At 43.0% G+C, this 24,924-nt stretch overlaps 1 protein-coding gene across 1 annotated transcript in view; it reads left to right on the forward strand.

Moving 5' to 3' along the window:
- Window positions 1-24,924, forward strand: part of VIPR2 (vasoactive intestinal peptide receptor 2) — a 961,249-nt gene that overhangs the window by 858,214 nt on the left and 78,111 nt on the right. The window lies entirely within an intron of this gene.

Here is a 24,924-nt window from a genome sequence, read left to right on the forward strand (position 1 = left end):
GAAATGCATGATTGATGGGTCAGGGACTAGAAGATGCGTTTATGTGCCTTTTGTAGAGGGCATTTGGAAAGCAATAATCTATTGGCCTTCTCCCTGTTTTCAGTTTGGTGGTGGAAGGCAATGGCCTGTGCGGAACGGTGGCTACATTTTGCTGTGAGACACAGTTGGGATCTATTCTCAATGTTTAGGGTCCTACTAGTACCAGACTTGAACTGTTATGTTGAAGTTTTGTTAATGGGTGACAAAGAGATGGGAATAAAAATACACATGAATTTCTTATGGAAAAAGGTGGCCCTGTATATTATGATGAGGATTATATTGAATGCCCTGGATGGGAAAGAAGTGGTTTGATGTTTGAAGTTATAATTTATGGACACATTTAAAGCAGAAATAGTCTGGTATAAAGCAAGTATATATTTGATTGATTGTCTAGGTAAGCTGAATACTAAAACACATGGATATGGTGCACAATTAACACAATTTATGAAGATAGAGGTTTAAATAAATAACTATATAGAGTAAATTCAATTAAATAACCATGCCAAATACTGTAAATTAGTTACATCAGGGAGGGGAATCTCTTCATGCACCATGCACTACATATGCAAGGGGACTGACTATATGGACTGACTAAATGTATTGTGCCTCACAATATTGACAAGGGTGTTGTCAGGTCCAGATCCTTGGGGAAGATATGTACTGGAGGCAAGTAAATGAGATGGGTGTGATATGTGTTGCTATGTGTACAGTGCGTATATATGCTTCACGTCTTGAGAACAAGAATTGTTTTGCCCTGAGTGAGCAGGAGAATTTGCCCGCTCCCCTTTGGGAGTTTTGTTATGTGGGTTGAAGTTTATAACTATGTCATGAGCTACAATTTAGGGAGGTATCCTTCAGCAACACATAAAGGAGAAAATGTAAAAGTCCTTGAAAATATATTTTTAGGCTTAGATATTGTGTACTAGTCACATGGTCACATGGTTCACTGATGCACCAGATTTGAGAATTTCAAGTACTGTGGTAGAGCATGTCTGACCTTTTGCCTCCAAATGAAACATAATTGAGGGTCAAATATAGAAATACCTGACTAGACCAGAAACACTATCGGATATGTGCTGTTTGGGCTAAATAAAGACGGGTTAGATTTATATTTCAAAGGAAATAACAGGTAGAGTCCTCATGTGTGACTGAAAAGGATGCAATAACATTTGTAATTAAAGGGTCTACATAGGTGAATTTATGGGATGAGTATACAATGCGAGAGGGCCATTAGGAAACTAAGGCGAACAAATTACGCAAGATACCTATCCTGGAGAATAAAAAACTACTAGTAGATGGACATTCGAAGAACCAATGTACCCTGGAGATTTTAGATACATCCATTACAAGAGCCTGACTGCTAAAGAGCGAGATGCCAGGCATAGTCATGGCATCATTACTGGATGATTATGATGCAATGATATATACCCAGATAGTTATGTATGTGTTTTTCTCAGAGTATTGCATTATTTGCATTCAACCACAGTTGTAGAGTATAGATCAAATAGATGAGTGATGGACTTGGACCTTTCTGCAGGGACATTCCCAAACTTTTTGCCTTCACCCTACTGTTTTCTGAACCTGTTTTTGTTGGCTTTTAGGACTCTGTGCACTTTACGACTGCTAATCACTGATAAGGTGGATGTGCTTTCTACATTAAACATGTAAAATTAGCTCATACTCAATTAGCACCTTTAATTTACGTGTAATCCATATTAAAATGGTACTACATGTACATAGGGCCTGTAAATTAAATGCTTTTAGTGGGCCTGCAGCACTCATTGTGCCACTCACTTTAGTAACCTTTGAAACACGTCTCAGGCTTCCTTTGAAGCCTGTGTGTACAGTTTATAAACTGCTATTTCGACCTGGCAAGATAAACCTCTACCAGGTGTAAAACTCCCTTTTTAATACATATGTCGCCCCTAGGTTAAGGTAGGCCAAACACAGCCCAGAGGGCAGTTTGCAGTGTATTTAAAAAATCACAATTTTGGAAATGCTTGTCCAGGGAGGACCTGGCCTGGCAGTTCGGGCTGGACTGGGACTGATTTGCATATGGCTGCGCTTAAACTGGAATGGCATGGAGAGCAAAACAACAATGGATTTAGACCCGGATCTCTGTACTGGGGTGAATGTTTGACATTGTTCAGCATTCTGTCTATCAATTGTACTTTTTACATTTAGACGGTTAGCATTTTACTGCCCTAACTATTTGGAACACAAAAAGAAAATGGACGGAATGTTGAACATTGTCAAACATTCACCCCCAGTCACAGATCTGGGTTTAATCCATCGTTATTTTGGTCACCACGCCACCCAGTTCAGACATAGCCATATGCAAATCAGTCTTGACCCTGTGCCTCATGGGAACAGTCCAGACCGAACTGCCAGCCCATGTCTTCCCTGGACAGGAATCAAGCATCCTAGGACCGGTTTCAGGCTTTTTTGGTGCATGCAGCCTGTTTCTGAATCACATGACTGGGTGTAGGTGGCAATTAGACTTTGTTTATTGCTCCCAGCCAGCCTCACAATAGAGAAATTCAGTGTGTCTGGGTGGGCCATCAACTAGCAGGATGGGTGGTGGCCACACAATAGAGGGAATAGGTGTGCCTGGATGGGCCATCAACTGACCGAATGGGGGAGAAGATGGGCACAGCCCCACTTGCAACTGAATAGGCTATGCCCTGCCTTCCCACACACCACTAATTACCACTACGCTGTTCATGTAGCCAGATTGGAGCCAGGACTGGGGAGGTAGGAAACTTCAAGAACTTCAAAGGAATTCTCTAGAAACTTCTCATACCTAAAAGTTGGCACCAGGTGTAAATATTAGACCATCAGATCCAACTCTTCAGTACACTCCTGGACCTACAGATACTAAAGAAGAAGGACTGTTCTACTGCTTTGGTGCCAGAAGGACTGATACCTAGTGGACCTGCTACTCTAATGCTCTGCTGCCCTGCTTGCAGAGAAGGAAGTTTGGACCTGCACCCTCCATCTCAGGCTGAGGTGACTCCAAGAGTCAGGAGACTGGCCTCCTGTTGAGAGCTAAAGGGACATAACAGCTTCAAAGGTCTCCTTGCAACTACCCAGCTGACCTGCCGCTAGGACCGGCAACTGGACCTGCAAATGAACCTGCCTGTGCCGTGCTGACCTCTGCTGGAGTGAGTTCCTGGCACCCAAGAGGTGCCCCTCAGGTCCTCGACCCATGGTGTGTCCTAAGTTGAGCTCTTCTGCAAAGAAATGAGCAATCCTGAAGCTTTGGGCTCTTTGCGAACATGAACTGGTTAGTTCGCTCCAAGATCTTGCTTCCTGTTCCACCTGCTAACATGAAGTACTGGCAAACCTGACTCTTCGCGCCACAGTGTCCACAAACAATGCCCAGCAGTGCAAGATCTGCACTCTGCACTACACTATCGACATCTTACGGTGACTGCCAATGCAAAGAACCAGCAACGACCATCCACGATGCCTTACAGGATCTTTGCACTACAGCGATGACCATCCATGACACTGAGCCTCGTCTTTACACTACATTCGACGGCCATTGCAACACTATCCGTGCTTCTACGAGACCCTTTCCATCATATGCTGAACTCTTCATGCTGGACTTTGAAGGTAACTCTTTCAGCTGGGCCGAACTGGTTCCTGTACCCAGCCAGTGCTCCATGGCAGTACCCCTGAACTTGTGACTTTCATTCAGTCTCACGCAACCAGATAGCCACAATCAGCTCTTAGTGCTTTTTAGTGCTATTTTCACTCAAATTCACCCTGGCAAGAATTGTAGTTGCTGCTTGAGTAGGGTTTCATCCGCTCTCAACCAGTAGCCCAATTTGCAACAATGAGATATTAGACGATAGTGGCATGTCGGAGCTACTGATGGAAAAAGGCAAACCCTATAAATGGTCTGAGGCAGGGTAGAGTTATTATGTACAATAATCAGACTAGTCACTTTAAAGGATCCTACTGAAAGGTGGCTGTAGATTAAGCGTTACCAAGCTAAAAGTGTCTCTTAGCTAATGGATTGCTGAAGGGCATGGAAGTTCTCAATGAGCTAAGTAGTTTACTGCACTAGATAAACAAAGCTAGCATTGTAATAATGCCAAAGCTAATACATTTTTACAAATTCCCTGTAAATATGTAAGACTTTCCTTGGCCCTCAGAAAAGCAAAACTTCTTGAAGTATAAACACACACTATCTTAAAAGATTAATAAATCAAATCCTGGTTTCACTGCAGAGCATATGCATATGCATAATATCAGTTATAAAAATTATGGAGAATAAAATTATTGTAATACAAGTGACAACAATGAAGATTGGCAATATACCAAATAATAATCATTAGATCAAATCAACAATGGAATCCTTTCTTTGTAGCACTGTGTAGTGCACACATTAGCATCGACACCTTGTCTTAGAAGGAGCTTCCTAAATAGCCCACAACATTCATATCTGCACATAACTCAACACTGTCTCAGTCTGCAGTGTACCTCAAATGAGCAAAGCCAATTTGGAAAATTTATATTTCTGTTCTTATGAGACGATGACTAGTCTCAGTCAGCACCAGTCAGTGACATTACCAAAGACGGTTTATGAATTTGATGTCTTCGGAGTGCCTGAAGCGTCACTCTCACTGTGGAATCTTGCAGTAATCTTGTATGCCATTACCCAACATTAGTAGGTGAAAAATGAGCCTTGTAATTTGTGCTGTAAAGTATGAAAAAGGAGTGAAATCACTCGCACCTTTGCCTAAGTATATCATGTTTCTGCCCAAATAGCATACTGCATGAATGTGTAAAATATGAACCACTGATACACTATCAACAGGTGCGGCTGGCACTGGTAAGAGCGGTGGGCGGGGTGGTAAATAAATAAAACCACTTACCTTGTGCTCGCTACATCGCCGAGTCGAAGATGCGGAGAGCACAAGATAAGTGGTTTTATTTATTTATTTATTTAATTTTACCTATCCCGTCATCTGTCCCCGCCCACCCCACCCCACGGCTCTTACTTGTGCTGGCCACGCCTGACTATCAACCTATCATAAAATATCATAATATTGTGACTACATATAAATAAAAAATCAAATCATGTGTTTTAAATATATGTAAATGCTCATATGCGCACAAGTAAAGGAACGCCACAATGGGACTAAAAAAGCAAGAAATAGACACAGCGTTTGAGAAAACCTAATAAAGACCCAAAGGGCTACCAATGCAACCACCCACTATGCATAACTGATGTAGATGCAAACATATTTACCAAAAGGTTGGTAACCAGTTTGCTGAGTGATATAACAGATTTAATGGATGTTGATCATATGACTTTATACCAAACAGAAAAACTTCTGGGAGACCTAGGAAGACTGGCCGACATGGTGGCTAACGCAAGAGGGAGTAAAGAAGAATGAATAGTAGTGTTTTTTTATATTGAAAAGGCAATCAGCACAAAAAGGTTGCCATCTATATTCAGGGTACTTTAATATATAAACTAGTATATGAACTTCTTCCCAAAAAGGTGGGTCAAGTTATTACAGTTATTATATATGCCACTGCTCCCCACTGTCAAATCTGGGTTGGTGGTTTCCCATAGATGACAGAAGTGCACTTGCAAGAGGGGAAACAGCGTTTAGAACAAGGTTTTTACCACGTTGTACGTTTACCACGCATGGTTTTAGAATGGGGAACAACCTTTACAACGCAACTTTTACAACGCACTACACTTACAATGCATTTTTTACAACGCACAATCCATTACAACGCATGACATTACAACGCATGACACTACAACGCATTTTTAAAAACTACCTTTACAACGCATTCCATTACAACGCATACTACCATTACAACGCATACCATTACAACGCATAATATTAAATTGCATTTAAGGTAAGTATTAGATAGTATAGGGGTAAAAATTACTATTCTAACTCCAGGGTGTGCAACTGTAGGGTAAGTGTTGGATAGTATAGGGGTAAAAATTACTATTCTAACTCCAGGGGGTACAACAGTAGGGTAAGTGTTGGATAGTATAGGGGTAAAAATTACTATTCTAACTCCAAGGGGTGCAACAGTAGGGTAAGTGTTGGATAGTATAGGGGTAAACATTACTATTCTAACTCCAGGGGGTGCAACAGTAGGGTAAGTGTTGGATAGTATAGCGGTAGAAATTACTATTCTAACTCCAGGGGGTGCAACAGTAGGGTAAGTGTTGGATAGTATAGGGGTAAAAATTACTATTCTAACTCCAGGGGGTGCAACAGTAGGGTAAGTGTTGGATAGTATAGGGGTAAAAATTACTATTCTAACTCCAGGGGGTGCAACAGTAGGGTATTTTGATATTTCCTGATTGTCTACAGTTTATAACATAAATAAACAACACCTAAAACATGCTTCTAATCCCTGTATCTTCAATATTTTTGTGACATCCCTAAACAACAAAACTCAAGCAGAATAATGTTACCCTAGGCTTTCTTACTGCTACCTTATATAACAAAGTTACATTGTATTGGCCCCTTCAGGAAGAAATAAAAATTACTATTTCACTCTCCTATTCCTCTCTTTGACTGGCATTCACTTTGTGTTTGTGCAGGTTTTTTTCAGTGATTATATGTTTACACTGGTGAGGGCCATTCCCCTTCCAGTGGGGTTTTATCAGTTATTATAAGTTTAAACCTAAAATCAGACAGGAATAAGATAGGGAGCACATTTTGGGTGAAATATGAAGTGTAACAACAGCACTATGAGGAGTGGAGTTAGAGTTCCTAGACATTGTGGGGCCGATTCCGATCCTGGAAAAATATTCCCCGTACGAATCGTATCTGGATTTTTTACCATACAAATTGTACAAGTCCCGTACAAACTGGCAAGTATGAATCGTATGTGAAAAAGTCCATACGAATCGCATTGGGTAAATTCCCCGACACGTCCTCGGGTCGGAAAAGGTGTCCGACACGTCCCCGGACATTTTTACATCCGAATCTGAAAACTGAAGTCCGAGCGTGCAAGTTCGATTCCTACCGTCCGTCCGATTGTACAACCGTATGGTAAAAAGACCGTCCGGAGCGAACTCCTATAGCAACCATGGCGACGTCCAAACAGGGGCCCGGTACGCGCTGAACAACCCCCCAGCCCCCCGTATGTACGTGCCGTACCCCCCCAGCCCCCATATGTACGACACGTACCCCCAGGCCTGTATGTACGGCACATACCCCCAGGCCCATAGGTACGGCACGTACCCCCACCCGTGTATGTACGGCACATACCCCCAGGCCCGTATGTACGGCACGTACCCCCAGGCCCGTAGGTACGGCACGTACCCCCACCCGTGTATGTACGGCACGTACCCCCACCCGTGTATGTATGGCACGTACCCCCACCCGTGTATGTATGGCACGTACCCCCACCCGTGTATGTACGGCGCGTACCCCCACCCGTGTATGTACGGCATGTACCCCCACCCCCGTAGGTACGGTGCTGGGGGTCCGCACCGTACCTACGGGGGTGGGGGTATGTGCCATACATACACGGGTGGGGGTACGTGCCGTACATACACGGGTGGGGGTATGTGCCGTACCTACGGGCCTGGGGGTACGTGCTGTACATGCGGGCCTGGGGGTACGTGTCGTACATACGGGGGGCTGGGGGGGTACGGCGCGTACATACAGGGGGCTGGGGGGACGGTGCGTACATACGGGGGGCTGGGGGGGAACGGCACGTACATACGGGGGCTGGGGGGGAGACGGCATGTACCGGGCCCCCTATTCCGCTCGCATCGCGGCGTCCTTCCCTTTTCCGGCACTTTTTGGGTGCCGTAAAAATATTGCCGTCCGGACTGCTGTCGGTGCGAATCGTACTTGCTGGGACGTAAAAACATGCCTAACTCCGTCCGGACGTCACGTCCGCGGTGTCCCGGATCACATTCGTATGGATTTTGCTGTCGGTCGGTGTTTTTTCCGACTCGTACGGAAATGGTGTTTCCGTAAGAATCGTACTTGCAAGTTTGTATGGTGTTTTTACCGGGTACGAATTGGACAGAGAAAATGCTCCGACCGACGGTTCGTACCCGGTTTTTCCAGGATCGGAATCGGCCCCTGTGTTTCTATCTTGCAACCCAGCTTCATTCTCAATCAAGACAAGAAAAAACTGGTTGAATGCTGAGTAAAATAGCCTTTTATGTCACTCAGGAGGGGAATGGCTTTTTTCAGTATTCGGGCATGGATTTTCCTGTCCTGGTGAGGTAGGAATCACCTTGTATACTATTGATAGGGATAAGGATGAGCAACGTAGAGATAAGTTGGTAACAACTTGGCAGATAAAGGCTGGGCTCAATGTTAAAGCAAAGCACATACCCAGTAAGAATGGCTTCTGCTACCTCTGACTATACAAAATATGGTATGTGGGGAAAATATCAGCACTCTAACATAACACCATAGTCTTGGTAAAGAGGTGAGGGACATTTGAGGCACAGCTAAGTCTAGATCCGATCAATTTAGTAATTTCTTTAAATATTTGATTCCAAAATATCTGGATTTTACTACACCGATCAAACAAATAAATCAAGTCTGCATCTGATGTGTCACATCTAAAAATATCTGGAATCGTGCCTTGTGCCCCATATCTGAAGTTTAATGGGTATATAAAGAAGATCTTGCATGATTATAAAGTGTTGAACTTTTAAATTTGTGGTATTAGTAAGTTTATGCGTATGCATGATGCTTTTCATGGCATTATCGAAGATCATTACTTCACCCAATTTTCCCAACTGTTTGTTTGCCAAATGCAGTTATCACTCCATTTGTCTAAAAAGAAATTGTATAGTTGTCTGCTGGAACATTTTTCCAATTTTTTGTGAATAAGTCAGACTAGGCATTATGTTCAATGATTGAACCTTCTTTATTCAAATGGTGAGGGTAGTCTCAAAACTGAAGGTAGTTGAAAAACCAAAGATCCAGACATCCCATATCAATGCTGTCATTCTTCAGGGTAGCAAATGACTACACCTTTATGTACATGTGCTTAACATTTTTTCCTATCCTTCCATGTATTTGTAAATACTGCTAATGTTTTATATCATGTACATTTGAAGTATGACGGTTCATAAAACAGGCTACTTTGCCGATTAACATTTTAAAAAGAAACAACATTGCAGATATATTAACAGCAATCACAGTATACAGTAGATAGACAAGGGAGCAGCACCCCACATTGCAATAGGCAGTTTCATACAGTGCCCAAGGGGAATGCCGCAAGTGCACATTACAGGGAAATAGATACACACCCGCACCCTAACCGGGGATCCCATCCAATGAAGGACTACTGTTCTGAGACATCACTATCTCTACTAATAGGGTAAGAGTCTGAGGCCTGGAACTTGTATCCCAGATCCCGCCACACAAGAGTATTGACCCCCACTTTATCATCTTGTATAATAAGCTTCATTTGAATATCTTCTGCTAACGACTATTCAGCCATGTCCCTGTACCAATGGTCTCTCTCCGGGGAGCGCTGTTCCATCCAGGTGATGGCCCCTTGCGCCTAGCAAGAACCAGTGGCAGCTGCAAAATTTATGAACCATCTTGCGACCCTTAGGCCTCTTGATGTCCCTTAGTAAACTGCCCTGTGGAATTACTGTTGCCCGTAATGAAGTTACTCCTGTAAGTTCCCCCACCATTCAGTTTCAAATGTCCTGCACTGCTTGACAGCCCCAGGCCAAATGAAGAATGTTGGCTCCCTGAGTTCCACAACAAGGACAGCTATCAGAGCGAACTTGTGTTATCCACCGAAGAGTCTTTGTGACAGGTAAGTGTGTTGCAAAAAAATATAATGAACCAGTTTTAGGCGAGCGTTACATGACACTGAGGACCAGACATGAACCTAATCATCATCTTTGATTAACTCCCTCAGGTCCTTCTCCCAGGTATCCCGGGTCTTGTAACTGGCCACCCATTACATCCGCTGGCAAGGCTTTATATAACAAAGATATCAGATGCATACCCAATCCATTGGACAGTAGAGTCCCCAAAGCGTCAGAGGCCCCCGACACCGCAAGAAAGGTGGTCCAGGTCTGCTTGGCCATCTTTGCCAAGCCAGCATAGTACAGAAGGTGTCCCGGCCCTAGTGCAAACTCTGCTTGTGCATCCTCAAAAGTAAGCTTCTCATTATGGTACAGGTCCCCCAACAGCTCACAGCCCCCCTCCCTCCACACCTGAAAGGGCACATTTTCAGCCATTTGTCAGACCATCACCAGTATCCACACCAGCAACTCCTGGTGGAAATGAGCACATCTCAACACTACTGTGACTAGCTTTTGCTAAATTTGTACCAGCCGTTCAGGGCCCCAGCACCCTCCATTAATATCACTGGTAGCTATCCTGTATCAACATTCCCCGCCAGCAGGTATTTCTCACAAGTATCTCGAGGTTCCAGCCAGCAAACAGCATGCTGCATGTGCTTGGCATAATGATAAAAGTCAAGTTGCGGCACCTCCAAGCCACCCTCTTCGTATCAACTAGTCAGGGTGGTCAAAGCCACTGTACTAAATTTTCCAGCCCAAACAAGGGAAACAAGGATCGAGTCCAGCTGTCTGAATACCCTGACACACAGAGAGCAAAGAGAGTTCTGAATGACATAGAAATAGCGCAGCAAGAGTAACATCAATGACAGAGGGAGTGTGTTCCAGAAGGCGGCGAGGCACTCAGCGAGCCCCTCAATCTTTCCATATTGAGTCACAGCTGGTGCGCCCTGGAGGGCGCCACCATAATCCCCAGTTACCTGAATTGTGCTAACTCCCAGTGTAGACCAAAGTCCAGTAGTTTCTCCACTGGGCTCCCAACTAGCGCTGCAAGATGAAACAATAGAGGCTTACCATAGGTAATTCACATCCCAGACAAGGTCTCAAAGTCGTCTAGTATGCGTAATAGGATCTTAAGAGATTCCAGAGGGGAACCAAGCTAAAACAGAGCGGCTCTGCATATATTTATATAATATGCTTAACATCACCCAGCTGTATGCCCCAGTCCTATAGCTCATGTCTTGCCCACACTGCCAAAAGTTTCCACTCAAGTACAAAAAGGAGTGGGGACAGGGGCACCCCTGTTGCGTTCCCTGTCCTAGAACCCAACTCTCCGCACAACACTGCTCCACTGGCACTCTGGCACTAGGCTCAGTTTAAAGAAGCCGAATCCAGCCCCGGAATTGAGGTTCGAACCCCATAACCTGCAGCACCTCAAGCAGATAGCCCCAGTCAACAGTGTCGAAGGCCTTTTCTTGATCAATGGAGACCAAGGCCATTTCATCATCACCATGCTCGACCTCGTGCATAACATGTGATAAATGCCTGAGGTTAATCCCGGTGTTATGACTCAGGACAAACCTGTACTGGTCCTCATGAACCACACTGAACATAAAGGTGTTCAAGTGGTTGGCCAACAGCTTGCACACGATCTTCCCATCTGGGTTAATCATGGTAAGCAACCTAAATGCCATGGGGTCTGTCGTGTCCCCGTCTGGTGTAAGCAACATGCATATGTCCCCCTCTCTCCTAGTGGGAGGCAACACCCCAGTGTCCCTTGCCTCAAAGAAAACCTCAAGCAGGCCCTGCTTGACCATAGTGGAGAATTCCTGAAAAAACTCCACATGGAATCCATCAACACAACATACACAATGCTGCACGCAATTCTTCCAGCTCAGTAGCAGAGTCTAGATCTTCAGCCGCTGTTTCCTTAAGTCAAGGAAGTCCCAGACCTTCCAGGAAAACCCTGTATCAGTCTGGTGCAATCCAAGGGTCTGCCTCGTTCACTCGCTCCAGATGATCCCAAAATGCTAACACAATACCCACCCTAGTCGTCTCACTGGCACCGTCACAGGTCACCAGACGTGTAGCTGGGAATGGTGCATGCTATCTGGGCAAGATCCAAGACACCAGTCTGCCCGACTTGTCTCCCTTCCTGTGCAGTTGCTGTCTGTATTGGTTCAATGTGAATTTTTCTAGTCGGGCTCAGATATCGGCTGTGCGCCTGCACACCTCCGTTCCCTCCCTACATGAGTTGGCGTCAGTCGGGACCCTTACCTGCAGTGCAGCCAGGTCCACCTCCCCATCCTAAGCTCTGGCTGTCATTGATCCTGTACCCCACAAGTCAGACCCATACATGTTCCAAATAGAACTGCATTAATTGCCTCTCATTCCGTGGCTCTATGAGCCATGGTGCCCCAAGGCCTTGGACAGAGCTTCCCTCACACCACAGTCCGTAACTATTTCTACCCTCTCTGCACAGACCCCCCCTTTCAATGTGCAGCGGACTGGGGAGTGATCTGAGAGGAAACTATCCACCCACCAGAATACTATCCAGCCTGCTGCATGAGTTATGGTTTAGGGAATACCAAGTATATGCCTGTTTTGTGAGATGAAGTGTACGCCATATATCTGCTAGACCCAAGTTATCCATAACCCCTTTAAGCGTTGCAGTTATGTGGGGTTTATTACCCTCCCTTGGAGGCGCCCTATCAAGAACCACGTCGAGGACGCACTTAAAGTCTCTCAACCAGAAAATAGGAGTGCCCAACTCCTGTGGCACCAAGTCCTGCACTGCTAGAAAAAAGCAAGGGTCATCTGTATTGGGGTCATACATGTTAAGTACAGACACCTGCTTCCCGTCTAGAGCCCCCTGCAGCAGCACATACCTGCTCTCTACATTGGCCTCAACATATGTCAATGAGAACGGTGCACCCAGGACCACCAAAACCAGTACCCCCGGCGTATGCAGAGTGGGAGAAGTGGAAAACCTGATGCTGCCAAATCAGGGCCAGTCGTGAGGCCCCGGCATCATCCAGCTGGGTCTCTTGCAGACAAGCAATGCTAATACCATGATGTTTCAGAAAGGTGAGTATCCTGTACTTTTTTGTGTAGGAGCCTAAGCCTCTGAAATTCCAAGTCAGCTCACTAAAGTTACCTCGCATCATCAGAACATAAGCTCGCTCTCCCCAATGAGCACCTCAGCCCCTAACACCAAAGTATTCTCTGGGGTACCCCATCAGCTTACGGGTGTGCCTGTCGGCAGGCACTTGTGTCCATTATACAAGAGGAGGAGGACGAGTAATGTAGGGCTGACCACCCCTCTCCGCAGAACCAGGCCCAGCAGGGGCTTCACCGACAGTGCACTCCACCTCAGCCGCGTGAGGAGTGAACAACTCTTGGCAAGTGTCTCTGCTCCCAATGCCTCAGTGTCCTTCAGGGGCCCCCTCCCCAGTGCTAATGGGGGTCGGTCCATGAGCTCACGCATTCACCTGCACAGCCACACCTTTTGTTGCTTCACTTTGGGAGCCGGGCTTCAGTCTTTGCCAAATGTCTGCTGGAGCTAGAGCACAGGTTCAGCAGCCGCGCAACCAGTACAGCGGCTGCACCTCCCAGCAAGCCTGCAGAAGCATCCCATGTCGTTCCGCAATGTAACAGGCGCTCCAGCCTCATGGACACATTAGGCCTCAGCTACACGGCCAGGCTGCAGAGCATTGTGGGGAACCCAAAACCACTCATGTCATACCACTTACTTATGGTATGGCCATTTGTCGAGGGGTCCTTTCAGCTAGCTAGTCGAGGTCTAGGTGGCAGGATTTCAAAGGTTTAATGTGGGCTGGCCGGGAGCTCAGAAGATCATGTCCTTTCCTCCATATTGCTTCGATACGTCCCCGCTTAGCAGATTAACATTAAAAAGATCCCAAGTGCCTATACATGTTTTCTCATACCCACAAGCTGAGCTGGCTATCCCCAAATGTGTCTTAGTAATAGAAGTAGACCCAAGACCACCTCTCCTTCAGGAAGAAGCTCAAGACCTGGCTGTTCGAGCAGTAGCGGACCCCCCCCCCCAAGCGCCTTGAGACCCTCCGGGTGAGTAGTGCGCGTTATAAATGCCTTTGATTGATTGAAGTATTTTTGTAAAATGCTCCAGCCTCCATGACTAATAGGTTGCTTCATATAACGTAGGTCACCAATTGGTTTATGATACCCCCATATTAAACTTCTCCATGTTGCTTTCACCATCTTAAAAAATGTAAACGAAATAATTAGCGATATTGACATGAACAAATTACAAGAATTTCAGGAGGATGATCATTTTTATGAAGTTTGCCCAATGGGTAGGTAATCCATTCCATTTACACATAGATTCTACTGCTTCTTTTTGAAATATTTTTATAATTCGCGTCTAACAAATCATTGAATTTTGGGGTGGTCTTGACACTAAGGTAGGCAGCTGATTTTACTAGTCTAGGGTCCTGATCTAGCTAAAATTGGTTACAAAGTACTTGTAAAATGTGACCAATTGCCTGAACACTATGGCTTCATCCTCTATTGCAATTTCTGATGGGTGGGTTTGTGATAAAAGAAGGAATATCGTAAGCACATGCCATGATTTTACGCTCGCCTCTGTTTAATGTGTTTCGGGTATGTCCTCAGCTTTATACAGATGTGATAATCAAGGCTCAAATTATAAAGCAAATAATAATAGTTGCAAGGTGCATTACTGTTGCATCTGTTTTTTTTGTAAGATTAGTATTTAACACATCTGAGACTGTTTTCATACTAATAATGCTTGCCATTAGGTTCTCATATAGGATCTATATTTGGCATAAAAATGTTGGGCAAAATCCCATTTTTCTATGGTTGGTCCACAGAATATTCCAGGAGGCCCTGAAGAATACTTTCACAGCATCCAGAAGGATCATCCCAACCAATACATTTTGCGGTTTGGCACTATAGATAGAATAAAAAACATTTTGCATCATGTCAAAGAAGGTATATGATCCTTTATGCAATTTGCAATTAGCTATTTGCATACATTTTTATGTCAGACTTTATTAATAATATTCATCATTACAACCCACATTGTTTGACATCCCTTTTTTCAGAAAAACAGCAATATTAAGTTTGCCGTAGAAGAAGGAGTAGTAACAGAGGTATTTAGACAAATTATTTAGACAAATTATCGGATAACAATTAATGTGTTGCGGAAATACTGTGCCCAGAATATAGGGATTTCATATATATAATGGACAGGAATATCGATGTCAAAAATATTATTTTAAGTCTTGCGTTGAATACCGAAGTAAAAATTATTGATGTAGTAAATATTGTTGAACATAATATTGTTTATTAGTGTAAAATATTATGTAATATATATTTTATATTTTATGTTTCTATTTTGTTTTTAATGTTTTAATTTTATAAATGTATTTATTTATTACATTGTTTTAATTCGTAATTTGTATTTGTTTTAATGTTTTTTTTATTATTGAATTTTTTTAGTAGCGGGATGTCGGGTTAATAGGGGATAAGGGTTGGGAAATTTTTAAGAAATGTGTATTATAATATTTCATTTTAAGTAAATAAAATTATAAGCAAATTGCTTTATTAATTTTAGAATGAATTTTATTATTTTATATATTTAAAAAATAATGTGAAATAAGATATATATATATTTTTTTAAATAAAACATTAAATATTTACAATTATTAAAAATATCTAGAACCTTTTTATGAAATATTATATTTGTATTTGTTTATACATTTCAATTAAAATAATAATTTGTTTTGTATGCCATTGATATATAACTTTAAAAATTTGTATAAAAAAATTTAGAATGGAAAAAGGTAAAACAAATTGTTATAATGTTAAATGTTTTATAAAAAGTCATGAAATGTTTTAGTAAATTTGTTTATTAGCAAAATAGTAAGATGTACTTTTTGAACATTAATATATGGTCAAAAACATTAATTAAAAATTGGCAAATTTTATTAGCAAATTAGAAATATTTTGTATTTATTTATTTACTTTTTTATATAAATAATAGATGTTTAAATTAGTGTGCGATAATATAACATTTTAGAAAAATGTATAATTTTTTAAAGTATGATGTGTAGTATTAATTGTGTATCCTGCATTTTTTAAACATAATATTGTAGGTAAAAAGATTTACTTTGAATTGGAATTATTTAAGTTGTATTTTTAAGTGTTTTATACCTTCCCCAAGTGTATTTAGATTGGTGTGGGAATAGTAATTAGCACAAAAGAAACCTCTGGGTCTACAAAAAACATAATATTATCAAGACTAATGACCTGGACGTGGTGGAGTATCCCTTTTAAAGGACGATTTCCCTCCCCCACCATAGGTGGCATGCTTCATCATCGGGAACCTCCTCGCACTGTGATACCTAGTCATGGTGTGGGCTACAACCCCTCTCTGAGAGGGAGGAACTCAGGGATGTTTTGAGGGAGGTATAATAAATACCCTTTGCAGATTCTCAAGTCTGATTAAAAGATCCATTTGTGAGAACTGGCACATCTTGAACAAAGGGGACAGGTCAATCCCACGTCCACTTTTTGCCTTCAAATGGAATAGTAATTTGAAGGATAACCTGTTACATACGAGACCTAAATCTACTGACATCACCAGACAGAACACACTCTGGGGATTGCCTCCTGTGAAATGGCATTTCCCTTGTGGGTCTTGCGATTCGTGCACAGACGCACACCCCAATGAGTTTCACATTGGTACAGCCAAACACTGGAAACAGAGACAACATACAAATTGTAACAGTGAGAGACTCATCTACCCTGTCTCTTGCTCTTGTGGTTCAAGGTATGATGGAATGGCGACACAGAAAGTGAAAACTCAGATTATGGAGCACAAGAGTACAGTTAGATGTAGGAAACAGGCAACCAAACTCACTGTTCATTTTATTGAGAAGGGAAATCAAGCCGACAAACTAAGCTTAACAGTTCTAAATAAACTCAGTATAACATCAGCAACGATATATCTTCATGTCTGACTGAGTGGGTAGAGGAGCCTTTACATTGGGAGGATTCAAGCATAGTTGTAGCCTGACACAATAAGATTTTTAAGGGAATCCTCTCATACTTTCTTACTTCGATACCTTCCCCTAACCGATCCCATCATGCACCAAATCCCTGGTTCAACAGGGAATGTAGACAGATGCGCTCCCTGCTGATTAAGTCAATCAAAGATACGGATGTCCATCACTTCCGTGAGGCAAGAAAGAAGTACAAATCCACCCGGGCTCAAGCCAAGAGAGACTGGAATGAGAGGAGGTGGCAGGCTCCTAGGGTAGCTTGCTCTGCTAAGGACTCTCATATATTTTTGGCCTTGGTTACATGGGGCAATTATGGCATTGTGCCTCCTCCCCAAAATCAAATACCCCTGCAGATTGGGCTGATCATTTCACAAATTTATATGCTGAAGGCTCTTCCCTAGTGGATGTCGAACTAGAATTTACTAATTTGGCGCTTGACTACTATGCCCTCCAAAAGGAACCTCTCATTGATTTAACTGATATTCATAAGACACTTGATGCAGTAACTAGAGTTAGAGCCCCTGGACCCGATGGCATTCCCGCAGATGCATTCTTGGAGGATAGACACAATTGTCCACAATACATTTTAAAGTTTGCAAATGCCATTGCTGGTGGTGCTCATGTCCGCATGTTGCTGAAGTAATCCCCATTTATAAAAAGGGCAATCAGGCCTCCCCATTGAATTATCGGCCAATTAGTTTTGCATGATTACTTTCAGCAAAAATCCAGATTAGGATTTCTAACAATAAAATCCTTTCCCCATTTTAAGCGGGATTCTGGAACAAAACTCGCACCTTCGATCGGGTCTTACGTTTTTTCTTTTGTATTAGAAGGTTGTGAAAATTGGAAATGGCTTTATGTACGTGCCTTTTTGTGGATCTAAAGTCAGCGATTGACCTAGTTCCACGCAAGAACTGATGGGGTTTCTTTCTGGCAATGGGGATGCCACCGATCTTGCTGAAACTTGTGATGTACCTCCATGAAGCAACTTTTGCGCAAGTCCAATGGAGCATCCAGGGTGACCTTACCAAGCACTTCCCTATAGAGTGGGGTGTTCCGCAGGTTTGTGTTTTAGCTCCTATGTTATTTTAATTATTTCTTAACCACATTGCAAATGTTATGTCTTAGAGTGCGACCGATGCCCCTGTAATGGCAGGTATCAAAACGCCAATATTGTTGTTTGCGGATGGTACCTTGCTACTTTCTAGGACACCAGGAGGCCTACAGCATTTGCTGCTCCTTTTTGAGGAATTCTGCAAAGCTCGGGCCTCGAGAAAAACACCTCAAAACTAAATATATGTTGTCAAACTAACCCAGAAGTTATATGGGAAGATTAATGCTGGGAGGTATGCCACTAGAGCGCACGTGTGTATTTAACCACCTAGGCGTTACTTTAACGTCTGATATGGCTTGGAAATCTCAAGTGGACGATGCGTCTCTGAAGCTTAGGCAGATTAGTGGGGTCAGTTTGAAGGAGGACAGTCATTCTCATAACAAGCCAATAGGCCCCGCCCTACAAATTTATGATACAAAGGCTTTGGGCTATGCCCTGTATGGTTCAGAATTATGGGGAATTTCTAATATAGTAGCATTAACTACCGCTGAGAATACGTTTCTAAGAATTTCAACTCACCTCCCTGCTTTTAGCCTGCTGAAACCTTCAATGTTAGACTTGGGCAGAAAGAAATTATGCACCTAATGTAAGACTGCGCCCATTTTATACTGGAGAAAGATGTGATCTACCACCAATTTAGAACAGTATGAAATGGTTCTGAGAGATGACGTAGCAGTAGATCAAGTTCATAAGATAACATGGTTACAACAGATTAAAGCACTGCTAATCAACATAGATCCGAGGGGGCTGTGGGAGAATCCATCCTTTAAACCCATACCGTCCTCTGATGTAATTAAGTCAAACTATTGGTTATGGATCTTTCGGAGTGAGGCACGTGCAGTCCAGAGTATATCTCTGACAGACAGGTTTATAGATTCTAAATGCTACAGCCTCCTGCAACTGTTCTGGGATACCATCATGGTACCATTAGACAGGAAGCTGTCTCTCCAGTTCAGTGTTGGTACATTGCCCCTCAGAGCTTTTACAAGTTCTTGGGCTGCTGGTAGGTGTGCATTGTGTCCTGGTTACGAAGCATACTCACAGACAGTTGCCCACAACCTTTTTGTCGACGTCCCCTTTTGACACAAGAAAGCAGGTTTAAGTTTTTTCCTAAACCAAAGAGGATGATGGACTGAGTGTTGAACATTGCAAGCACTCACCCCCAGTCAACTGATCTGGGTTTAATCCATCATCATTCTTTAGCTCACTCTGCCACCCCAGTTCAGACATGGCCATATGCAAATCAGTCTGACCCTGTGCCTCATGGGAACAGTCCAGCCCGAACTGCCAAGCCATGTCTTCCCTGGACCGGAAAGATGCCTCCTGAGACCGGTTTCTGGCTAATCAGCCGTCATCAGCCAGGCTAGCTTGAATCCAGTGGCAAAGTGAGCAAGGGACCCACTTCTGGGCATACCCTGCCAACTTAGGGCAAACAAAGCAAAACCAAAGGAGATGATCAGCCGTCATCAGCCATTTTTTTATTATATAGTTTAAATGTTGTGAAATATGTTTGTAAACCAAAATAATAGCAATTTTAAAGTGAAAGAAATAAAGTAATTTTTTTATTGCAAAAAACAAAACAAAAAATAGATTTTATACATATTTATGTGAAGTGGGAGATAGCGCTCTGTTTTGGCAGGCAATTAACTGCCCTGGTCTTGTTAGTGACAACGATCCTGCTTTATGCCACCATATAACTGAGGGTCAGAGGGTGGTGCATTTTGAGGGGATCTATAAAGGCGAGGTGGTGGCCGTGGATGCCGCCCTGGGAGCATCTTTTGGAGGCAGACCAGATATTGGTTATACCCTTGAGGAGGTGTCCAAGGGGTGGAACAACCTTTACAACGCAACTTTTACAACGCACTACACTTACAACGCATTTTTTACAACGCAAAATCCATTACAACGCATTCCATTACATAGCATGACACTACAACGCATTTTTAAAAACTACCTTTACAACGCATTCCATTACAACGCATACTACCTTTACAACGCATACCATTACAACGCATAATATTACACTACACTATCCAACACTTACCCTACTGTTGCACCCCCTGGAGTTAGAATAGTAATTTTTACCCCTATACTATCCAACACTTACCCTACTGTTGCACCCCCTGGAGTTAGAATAGTAATTTTTACCCCAATACTATCCAACACTTACCGTACTGTTGCACCCCCTGGAGTTAGAATAGTAATTTTTACCCCTATACTATCCAACACTTACCCTACTGTTGCACCCCCTGGAGTTAGAATAGTAATTTTTACCCCTATACTATCCAACACTTACCCTACTGTTGCACCCCCTGGAGTTAGAATAGTAATTTTTACCCCTATACTATCCAACACTTACCCTACTGTTGCACCCCCTGGAGTTAGAATAGTAATTTTTACCCCTATACTATCCAACACTTACCCTACTGTTGCACCCCCTGGAGTTAGAATAGTAATTTTTACCCCTATACTATCCAACACTTACCCTACTGTTGCACCCCCTGGAGTTAGAATAGTAATTTTTACCCCTATACTATCCAACACTTACCCTACTGTTGCACCCCCTGGAGTTAGAATAGTAATTTTTACCCCTATACTATCCAACACTTTCCCTACTGTTGCACCCCTTGGAGTTAGAATAGTAATTTTTACCCCTATACTATCCAACACTTACCCTACTGTTGCACCCCCTGGAGTTAGAATAGCAATTTTTACCCCTATACTATCCAACACTTACCCTACTGTTGCACCCCCTGGAGTTAGAATAGTAATTTTTACCCCTATACTATCCAACACTTACCCTACTGTTGCACCCCCTGGAGTTAGAATAGTAATTTTTACCCCTATACTATCCAACACTTACCCTACTGTTGCACCCCCTGGAGTTAGAATAGTAATTTTTACCCCTATACTATCCAACACTTACCCTACTGTTGCACCCCCTGGAGTTAGAAAAGTAATTTTTACCCCTATACTATCTAATACTTACCTTAAATGCAATTTAATATTATGCGTTGTAATGGTATGCGTTGTAAAGGTAGTATGCGTTGTAATGGAATGCGTTGTAAAGGTAGTTTTTAAAAATGCGTTGTAGTGTCATGCTATGTAATGGAATGCGTTGTAATCGATTTTGCGTTGTAAAAAATGCGTTGTAAGTGCATGCATTGTAAAAGTGTGCGTTGTAACGACATACATCCGTCCAAGGGTATTCGGTCCTTATCATAATAAGGACCCAGGGCTAGATGAGATCCCTCCAGATTTGTTTCAGGATGATATTGAACTGTCGGTCTCCCTCTTGGCAATGTTTTTAAATGTAGCAGTGAAAGTGGGTCCTCCATCAATATCGGCTACTGCAATAATTGTTCCCATCTTTAAGAAGGGGGACAAAGACAACCTCAATGTTATCGGCGTATTACCCTGATCTATGCAGTGGTTAAGGTTATGGGCAGGGTGGTGCTCGATAGGTTGTTGGGGCAGGCGGAAGAGCACAAAGGTATTTCTGATGCCCAATATGGTTTTAGGCAGGGTAGATGGACCAATGCCTTAATCTCTATTTGATAATCAATAAGTATACTGTTGCTAGGTCCGCATCTATTCATCTTGCCTTCATGGACTTAACATCTGTGTTTGACAGGGTCAACCACGGAAGACTCTGGCCCTTGTTGCTCATGTTGGGGGTTGACTCTAACATTGTTAATTTGCTGAGTGATCTACATGCCCACACAACAGCATCTGTGCGAAATTCTTAGGGAGGGGCTTGCACTCGGCCCTTTGGCACTAGCAGAGGGGTGCGCCAGGGATGTATTTCTCAGGGCTCACCTGGTATTTCCACGGGAACGAGAGGCAGGAAGCCGATGCACAGGTCCCAACTTCCCGCTGCCACTGGTCTGCCCAACAGTGTCAAAGCTATGAACCAGTAAGCAGGGGGAAGAGGGGAAAGAAGGGAAGAAAACAACTGCAGTAGAACCCTCGTCTTGACCTTGAATGAGACCTCACGGGAAAGGAACCCTCGGCACGCCCCGGGCAGCAAGAATCCGTCACTGAAGACGTCAAAATCCTGTGAACAGAAATAACATTAGTTACCTGATGAAATATAGTTTCCCAAACTAATATCAACCTTATGCAACTGCGCAGGACAACGACTACCATAAACTAATACCTGTTGGTTTCCCCTCTTCCGCTGGTGTCCACTAATTGCATAAATACTGGATACATAAGCTGTGCCACCTGAACAGAGCAAAAAGGAAATTACTCAATGCCAGAGATTTAGTTATATAAAGAAAACAAGGTAGTGGATTCTTACCAGTGGTGTGGTGTAATAACAAAGATAAATTAGCCCCAAAAATAATAACGACCAACTGCCAATAAGTAGACTGGTTCACAGCGAATCAAAAAAGAAAAAATGAAGCGGGCTCAACTAATCATCCTTTCATCTCTGGATGAATGCAAACTACTGAATATACAGAAGACGTATCGGAGAGTAGGATTCATTTATAACTCATTCACAGCATGAGCTTTGTGCTACTCAGGGAGCCTCTGAACAATTAGAGCCACTACATAGTTAAATCATAAGCGTAGACTAGATATTGACTACTGTATAGAAATGCAGATGCTCAAGTGTTGTTTTCCCCTATCGTGGGAAAAATGCCTTGCGGGAAAAAACACACTCACACAGGTGTCAGCACACATTCTAGCACTAAGCGCGTTACCGCATTGTGCTCGGTGCTCCCAATATTGCCAAACCCGATATTGTGGTAAGCGGAGGAACCAGGAACTGTGGCGTGGTGACACTCAGGAAGGGAGCCCCACGTATCTTTGAGGAGGGACAGCAAAACTCTGGGGAGGAGGAGAGTCGAGTGCTCGCGGCAGCGGCCGTGATGACCCCGGAAGTGACCTGGAAATGCTTCGAAGGAGAACGGGCCAGCTCCGCCCCTTGTGCTGACAGCACCCAGGCAGAGCAATCGTGAAAGTATTCTTGCCCTCTTTCTGTTTACGTTATATGTTAACGGACTGATTCAAACCCTCCTGTCAGTTGGAGCCAACTGCCCGAGGGAGTAGTTGAGATTATTAACAGTTTTACTATATGCAGGTAATGCAGTCCTAATGGAAAGGACCGATACGTTTGATGACTTTCTCTCCTTCCTTAACAACTTTAAGGCTGAGCGCCAGGATACCGGTTTGGTCACAGAGCACATTACAAATACCATAAATAAATAATTAAAATAAACTTTACAGCCAGTTTGGATCTCATGGTTAATTTGACTAAATCTTATGTGATGATTTTGGTGCTGAGAAGTACTTGAGTGAAAACATTTAAGGGGGGCTCAAAATCATGAGCCAAAGTTCCTGTTTTTTGTACCTTGAGGTTCTGTTTGAATGTCATAGTAACTGGAAGCCCTTGATTGAAAGTAAGAAAATGGAGCTCATCAAAGCATCTGCCACTGTTCGTAGATTTGAACAGAGTTTGCGGTCTCGCCCATCAAGTATCCTAAAGTGTATCAGGCCACGTTTGCCTCCTAGGTACTATATGGCAGCGAGGTGTGGGGATACATGAGAGTTGACAGAATTCAGGCCATGGAAAACTTCTTTTTAAGGCGGGTGTTGCAGGTTTCCCATATCTGTGCAGGTTAAATTAAGAGTCCAGTATATAGCTGAAAAGATTGCTCTCTGGCCACTGATATGCGCGATGAAAATGTGGGCGAGAAGGAGATCTCAGCTGTATAGGCCGATTCTGAAGGATTGCTTATTCTCGGGATCATGCCACTAAAATCCCATGGATTGCCTATATTAAGGGAAAACTTTGTAGTCCGGGGAGGAAGGATTTATTCTATAGACCTCATACTCCGAGCACTGCAGAGGTAAAATGGATTAGAGATACATGTTTGTAATGCAAGGACCTTTAGAGAGAACAGACTGAACTATTGAAACCCATAGTGAGGAGGCATATGCTATTAAAAACTTCATGGTCTATGGAGCCATACATGTTTAGTGTGAGGGATTATAGGGACAGATTTTTATTGACAAGATTCAGATTCAACATGATACCTCATCGTTTGACCTCGCCAAGGGCCTGGAGCCTTCCGGACTCCCTTGGTCCTTGTGGCTGCGACCATCAGTCTTCACAGGATACCCTTCACTTCATGTTGTTCTGCAGTTATTTTATTGGGCCTGGGAAAATGTTTATTAAGCCGTTACTGAAGTTCCTTAACTTTAGGTAAGCATGACCGGCCCTGGTGTTTCTCCAGCTATTACCTGATGATCATATTATTTTAAAAGTGGGCTGTTTTTTAAGAGCTGTAGTGAGAGTTATAGACTGTTAGATTAACTGTGCTGCTGGCCTCTGCCTTTTTAGGTTGAGCATTTGAGACCTCTTGTTTATACTTTAGTATATACTTATATACTTTAGTATATACTTATATGTGTATGTACTTTGTGGGCTCTGGAGATCAGCCCTAGGACTTGTCTGCTTCCGCTAAGGGACTTTTTTTCTGTTCAACAGCCTCTATTTAACTGTCTTGATAGAAAACGACCAGATGAGGGCAGTAAAATACCAGAATCACTTTAGCATTCTCTAAATTCCAGTCCATAGAAATTGTCTTCCAAGAGCACCCGCAGACAATATTTTTTTCAAATCTTGTACTTTCATTGATATGACCACCGAAAGCCCTGATTTTATATTAAAAACAGAGCTTTGGACTATACCATTTCCCACTGAAAGGCAATATGTCTCTCCATGTGTTCCCATACCTGGCGTGTCACGCAGTTTGGTGCCTACTTTCCCTCCATGTTAAAGAACAGTAGATTTTCAGCACCCAGGCTAATGTGCTGCATAGCTAAATACATATAAGGTCCCAAATGCGAGACCGATTGCATTGCAAATGCTTGTTATAATCTGAGGGTTGATTTTA

Source organism: Triturus cristatus, chromosome 10, assembly GCF_964204655.1.
Source record: "Triturus cristatus chromosome 10, aTriCri1.1, whole genome shotgun sequence".
NCBI lineage: Eukaryota > Metazoa > Chordata > Amphibia > Caudata > Salamandridae > Triturus > Triturus cristatus.